Here is a 6,480-nt window from a genome sequence, read left to right as displayed (position 1 = left end):
AAATTGTGAGTCATGAAAATCAAGGAAAATATAATCTATTGATTTACATTGCCAGTTTGGTTGAAGATGTACGGTGGCCCTGAGGGTCAAAACACAACAACATTTCACAAAACAACGACATTTAACAAAACACAACAACATTTCACAAAACACAACAACATTTCACAAAACAAATGAACATTTCACGAAACACAACATTTCACAAAACAACTTAACATTTCACAAAACACAACATTTCAAAAAACAAATTAACATTTCACAAAACAAATTAACATTTCACAAAACACAACTTTTCACAAAACAAATTAACATCTCACAAAACACAACAACATTTCACAAAACACAACTTTTCACAAAACAAATTAACATCTCACAAAACACAACATTTCAGAAAACACAACGGCAAAAGAGAAAACAATTCAACATTTCACAGAAAACGGAAAAGGCAGGTCCTTTCTTTGTTGTTACTGATTGGATGTATTCGTTGTCACTCAAGGTAACAGGAAGTGGGACCAGAGCAATGGCTCTGAGAGATGCCTTCCGCTGGTTCAAATTAACAGAAAATAACGCTTCCGGCGTTTAGCCTTCAAAATAAAAGCGCAATATTTTAAACATGTATAAATACTGTTTTAAACCAATTACTTTGTATTTAATCGTCAAATTCACTAAGATGAACACCCATATTAATGTTTGATGTCCAAATAATAATGAAAAATGCCATATTATGTGCCATTGTTAACTATAAATGCTGCATGTATTACACTTTTTGATATTTCTGACTGGACTCTGTACAGTTTAGAGTAACTGCACAAGTTCTATGTCAAAACACTCCTGCAGATGTGTACTTTCACTACACACCAACATTTAGGTCCAAGCTGTTAAAGAAAAGTCATGACAGGCCCTCAAAGTCAGCCATACTGTAAAACTGTGACATTTTCTGACTAAGTTGGACACTGTACAGTTTATCTTTCATTGTAACTGCACAAGTTCTATGTCAAAACACTCCTGTAGACCTGTACTTTCTCTACACACTATCATTCAGGTCCAAGCTGTATATTTATTATTTATGTATTTATATCTAATTTGTCCCATTTCTTTTTTTCAGTCACACCTGCCATTGAAACCAGTAAAATTGAAAACTGTAAAAAAAAGATTTTACAGTGTGAAAAAGACTTGACTTGAGACTATTGTGTGTGTTTCAAATGTGTGTCTTAGATACTTTTTTCTACAAATGTCCCACTGTTAGAGTATGGCTGACTTTGAGGGCATGTCATGACTTTTCTTAAACCATTTGGGCCTAAATATTATTGTGTGTTAAAGTTCAGGTTTGCAGGAGTGTTTTGACATAGAACTTGTGCAGTTACACTAAAAGGTCAACTGTACAGTGTCCAATTTAGTCAAAAATGTCAGAAAGTGTAATATATGCAGCGTTTATAGTTAAAAATGGCACATATTATAGCATTTTTATCATTATTATTTTGACATCAAACATTAATATGGGTGTTCACTTATTGAATTTGACGATTAAATACAAAGTAATTGGTTTAAAACAGTATTTACACATGTTTAAAATATTGCGCTTTTATTTTGAAGGCTAAACGCCGGAAGCGTTATTTTCTGTTACAGTTTTTTACGATTGCTTACACACTAAAATTATGGAGGACCGTAACTGCCAAAATCAAAAATAAATAAATAAATAAATAAATGACTCAATAAATAAATAAATATGCCATTAAATGCACCAAATTCCCCTATTTATTTACTTTCCCATTTAATTTTCCATTTTATTTATTAATTCTTTTCATTTTATTTATTTCTGTATTTATGTCTGTATTATATTTTCCCTTTGCATTTTCCCCCCGATTTATTTCCCCAAAGGTATTTATTTCTGTGTTCTATTTTTACATTTACATTTCTTTATGCGTTTCTGCTTCATTATGCAAATGAGGGGGCTGTGTCTCATGGGGTCAACTTTTCGCCTATTGGTTGATCGACATCAGAGTGCCTAGATCGACTATACATGCCTTGCTCCCACACTGGTGGCCAGCAGGTGGCCAGGCTAGGAAGGAGAAGTGTTAACCAACATGGCAGCTCCTTGTAGAAGAAAACTCTGTGACAGAACATGTAAAACCGTAAATTTTTTAGGCGGAATCTGTCAACCGAACAAGAGGAGGCAACTGCCGAAGTTTTACAGACACGGCTACAGCAGGATGTCTCTGAACGGTAGGTTGAAATTTCAGTGTGTTGTTCGTACTTTCTCACCGTGCGTGTGTATGTGGTTGCGTCAGCTATGTGGTATTTCTGGATAGCCATAGTGGACAAATTTGTATCCCATAAAAACGAAATCTAACGTTACCTGCCGGAGTGTCTCGCACGGTAACTGTACCGCATGGTTTGTTTGATTCATTTTTAGCCTGACGTTCACTGGTGCCGGTGGTTTGAGGCTGTCTAGTCAACACAGTAGGTGTCGGTAGCTTTTCGCTGGCTAACGTTACTTGGATAGCTGCTGTAATTTTATTCCATGAAGTGTCTTACAATTGCCGTTGTACTGGCTAGCGATACACACCAGACATTATGTAGTTATTACGTTCAAATACATCAAATTGATGTGTGATGTGTGCGAAAGAAGAACTCCTCTTAAGGGGATACAAATATAGTCACGACACCGGCAAACATATGGTTATGCCCCATGCTTTCTACCATTTGGACATATGACTGTCGTAATTTATGCCAGTGTTATTCAGCTATAACGCTAGCTCAACAGTTTTAGAACTATAGCTGTAATATTCAACCATTGCATCTCATGGAGGCCTGCTGGTCATTCCCCCTGTACATAACATCTTACCTCTTTTAGAGTTGACACCTTTCTTTGTCCTGTACATTAGTTTGTACAGTACTCACATCTACTCTAAATTGTCTGTGCTAAATAATAAACATATAATATAGATAAACGTAATTATCAGTGTAATGTTCCTATAAAGCTTGCAAAATTCAATAAGTTACCCTTTCTCATTCCCTAGGTTACCAGAAGAATGAATCAGCTTCAGGATCCACCTACATGCATGTTGATCATCCTGGTCTGCAGCCTGTTTGAATGTGTTCTCACTACAGAATGCAATGAACATTTATAAAACAGACTATGGGCCCTTACAGCTTAGAAGTATAGAGCAGTAAGTTTCTTTTATGCATTCTGTGCATGAATTGATTTGAACATGTGACTTTGGATAATACTTTACATGACAATAAATTTGAGTAAAATAACTGTGTTGTTATACTTTATTACACATCCATGTAGAAAAAACTTCAGCACACTTAAAAGTCTTTTAGTGACAGGGGCAGAGGACAAAAGTTACTGAATAAGTAATATAATCCCACACACTGTCTACACTTGCATGGTGCTTTATTACATTTCAGTCATTGAAATGTAATAAAGCACCATAGAAGTGTAGACTGTGTGTGGGATTATATAAGTTTTTCCCTTTACACACCCATGTAAAGTAAATGTGAAACCAGTAAGTAACCACAACACTGACTGTTCATACAGAATACAATTATTTTATTTTAGAAAAAGCATAAAAAAGGCACATGTAAAAACATAACATTGCTTATGCAGGACCATAATGGAGTGCTGTTATGTTACAAAATCTACATCTGTGAGTTTACACAGGGGAGTGTTCCACTGTAGCAGTTATTGCAGTGTAGTAAAGTAGTGCAGTATCAATGACCAAAATGATTTATAATTTGATGTTTTTAGTTATCTGTTATGTATTCGTGGAAAACACCCAACTACAACCTGACCTCATGCCAGATAACCAAAACAACAAAAGAAGAGACTAAGTATTCAAATGAAATATACTGACAGTATGTGTACCCTCTTCTCAGTGTCTAGCCTACAGATCCTTTGTCAGCTAGTGCCGGGGCTTTCTAGGTCTCAGGGTCAGAGTAGTGATACCAGTGTGTGGTGTTGTGCAACTGTGAGCTCCCTGATGCTGCCAGCTGCGTCGGGTTCAGACTGCCTCTTGACTGAACCGAGACACGTGGCTGCAATGACGTCCTGTTAGACTGGGCGCACGGGTCTTCTGGGATGGGGATCTTCAAACCTTCAAACCTACAGCCTCAATAATTACTATGTAGTTGATTCTAAACACAGTCTCAAGAAAAAATAGGACATTACAACCTCGAGAAAGGTAGCGTTTATTGTAGTCTCGTTGTAACTGGTAACTAGAGTTACCAGACTAGGTGCAAAGACAGAACATGAAATGTTACATGTCATCAGCCAGTAACTCCCTTCCATTAATTTGGCATTAGAAGTGAAATGTTTGCGGTGAGCAGAGTCCCCGATAAACAAAGTACTGTTCGAGTTTTGCCACGTTAGAGATGTGTCCGCAAAGTGAGCCAGAGGAGCTAACGCTAACGCTAACGCTGACGCTAGATTAGCATGCCACTAACGGCACTAACTTAGCCCCTAACCTCGATCATAGTAGGTTTGTCCTTTCAGGACCTGGTTAACTAGACGATTGCTAATTGTTGTCGTTGTGGCCAACAGGCTTCTTCGTATTCACAGGCCCACATCAAACACTTTCTCATTGGGACTGCAGCTAAATCGCTAACGTTACCTGATGCTAATCGGACTGAAATACCATAAACTACCGTATCCATTTCTCATTCTCATGCTACGTTAGCGGACACGTTTTGACGGCACACAGATTTCAGTGTAACACCAGTTGCTATAATTTTAAATTCTTACAAATACATAAAATCCTGTAACTTACCACAACAGCAATCCACCCCGAGACCTCACATGCACACTCACCTTATGCCATACTCTGCCATCCGACGGTGAATTGTTCTTTCACCAACCCCAAAAAGCCTTGCAATGTCACCGACAGACAAACCCGCAAGCAAAAAACTTTCCTTTCTCTAGCGATCTCCTGACTGGAGGTAGCCATTTCTGTAGTGAGTGAGCCTGGCCACCGGTGTGGGAGCAAGGCATGTATAGTCGATCTAGGCACTCTGATGTCGATCAACCAATAGGCGAAAAGTTGACCCCATGAGACACAGCCCCCTCATTTGCGTAATGAAGCAGAAACGCATAAAGAAATGTAAATGTAAAAATAGAACACAGAAATAAATACGTTTGGGGAAATAAATACAGAAGCAAATTAAAACAGAAGTATAAATAAATAGGGGAATTAATACAAAGGTAAATAAATACAGAAGCAAATTAAAACAGAAGTATAAATAAATAGGGGAATTAATACAAAGGTAAATAAATACAGAAGCAAATTAAAACAGAAGTATAAATAAATAGGGGAATTAATACAAAGGTAAATAAATACAGAAGCAAATTAAAACAGAAATATAAATAAATAGGGGAATTTATTTATTGAGTCATTTATTTATTTCTTTATTTATTTTTGATTTTGGCAGTTCCGGTCCTCCATATAAAATGACACATAAAGCTCAATTATTGAAACTGACACTCAGAGAGCAAAACCTCAGCCCAGATCTGCACAACTATAAGCACATTCTCAGCCTCACACTTTTTGCAAAACACTACACACAGTGTTTTGCAAAACACTAAACACACTTCTCTACATTAGACACAGAAATCTAACATGATGTCACTTCTTCTGCCATTTCAAGGCACTGCCTTTCAAAATACCACACCTATAACCAATTGATCAAACACGGCCGTCAGGCGTACAGACACTTAGGTGCTTAATTGTAAACTCACCAGTCAGGCGTAAGCAAAACAAAAATGGAAGGCAACGTTGCAGTGCTTTCTTTTTTGTCTCCACAAATGTTTTTGCTGTTTATGTACTATATTCTATTTAGAATATGTTCTGTTCTGATTTTCAGTGCAAAATGCAACCTTTGGAAATGCATGGATGTATTGACTGATTTTACAATGTGGAGAGAAATAAATATTTTCATCAGTGTGCAGTACTGGTCTTGTGTGTTGTGTTTGGTCAATATATTCATGTACTTTACTCTAACAATATCTCTGAAAAAATCTAACCCAGACTATATCATTAGAAAAGTAGAAATGTTAAAAGTGTTTTAGATTGAGCACAGCAGTGTGTAACTGGTTCAAACAGATCGTATGAACCATGTGTGTGCCATACAGTGACAAAATTGGGTTTTTATAAATTATTGTAGAGTTTTGAATGAAGTGTTTAATTTTGCAAAAGATCTGAGGTATTCTGCTACTTGTGTGTGTGGTTGTGTGAATTGTGTGTAGTGTTTTGACAAAATGAGCCCTGTTTTCAAAATCGTGCTTAAGCAATCGTAAAAAACTATAATTTGAACCAGCGGAACGCATCTCTCAGAGCCATTGCTCTGGTCCCACTTCCTGTTACCTTGAGTGACAACGAATACATCCAATCAGTAACAATAAAGAAAGGACCTACCTTTTCCGTTTTCTGTGAAATGTTGAATTGTTTTCTCTTTTGCCATTGTGTTTTGTGAAATGTTGTT

This window comes from Centroberyx gerrardi, chromosome 2 (genome assembly GCF_048128805.1).
Source record: "Centroberyx gerrardi isolate f3 chromosome 2, fCenGer3.hap1.cur.20231027, whole genome shotgun sequence".
NCBI classification, from domain to species: Eukaryota; Metazoa; Chordata; class Actinopteri; order Beryciformes; family Berycidae; genus Centroberyx; species Centroberyx gerrardi.
This window is presented reverse-complemented; position numbering follows the sequence as displayed.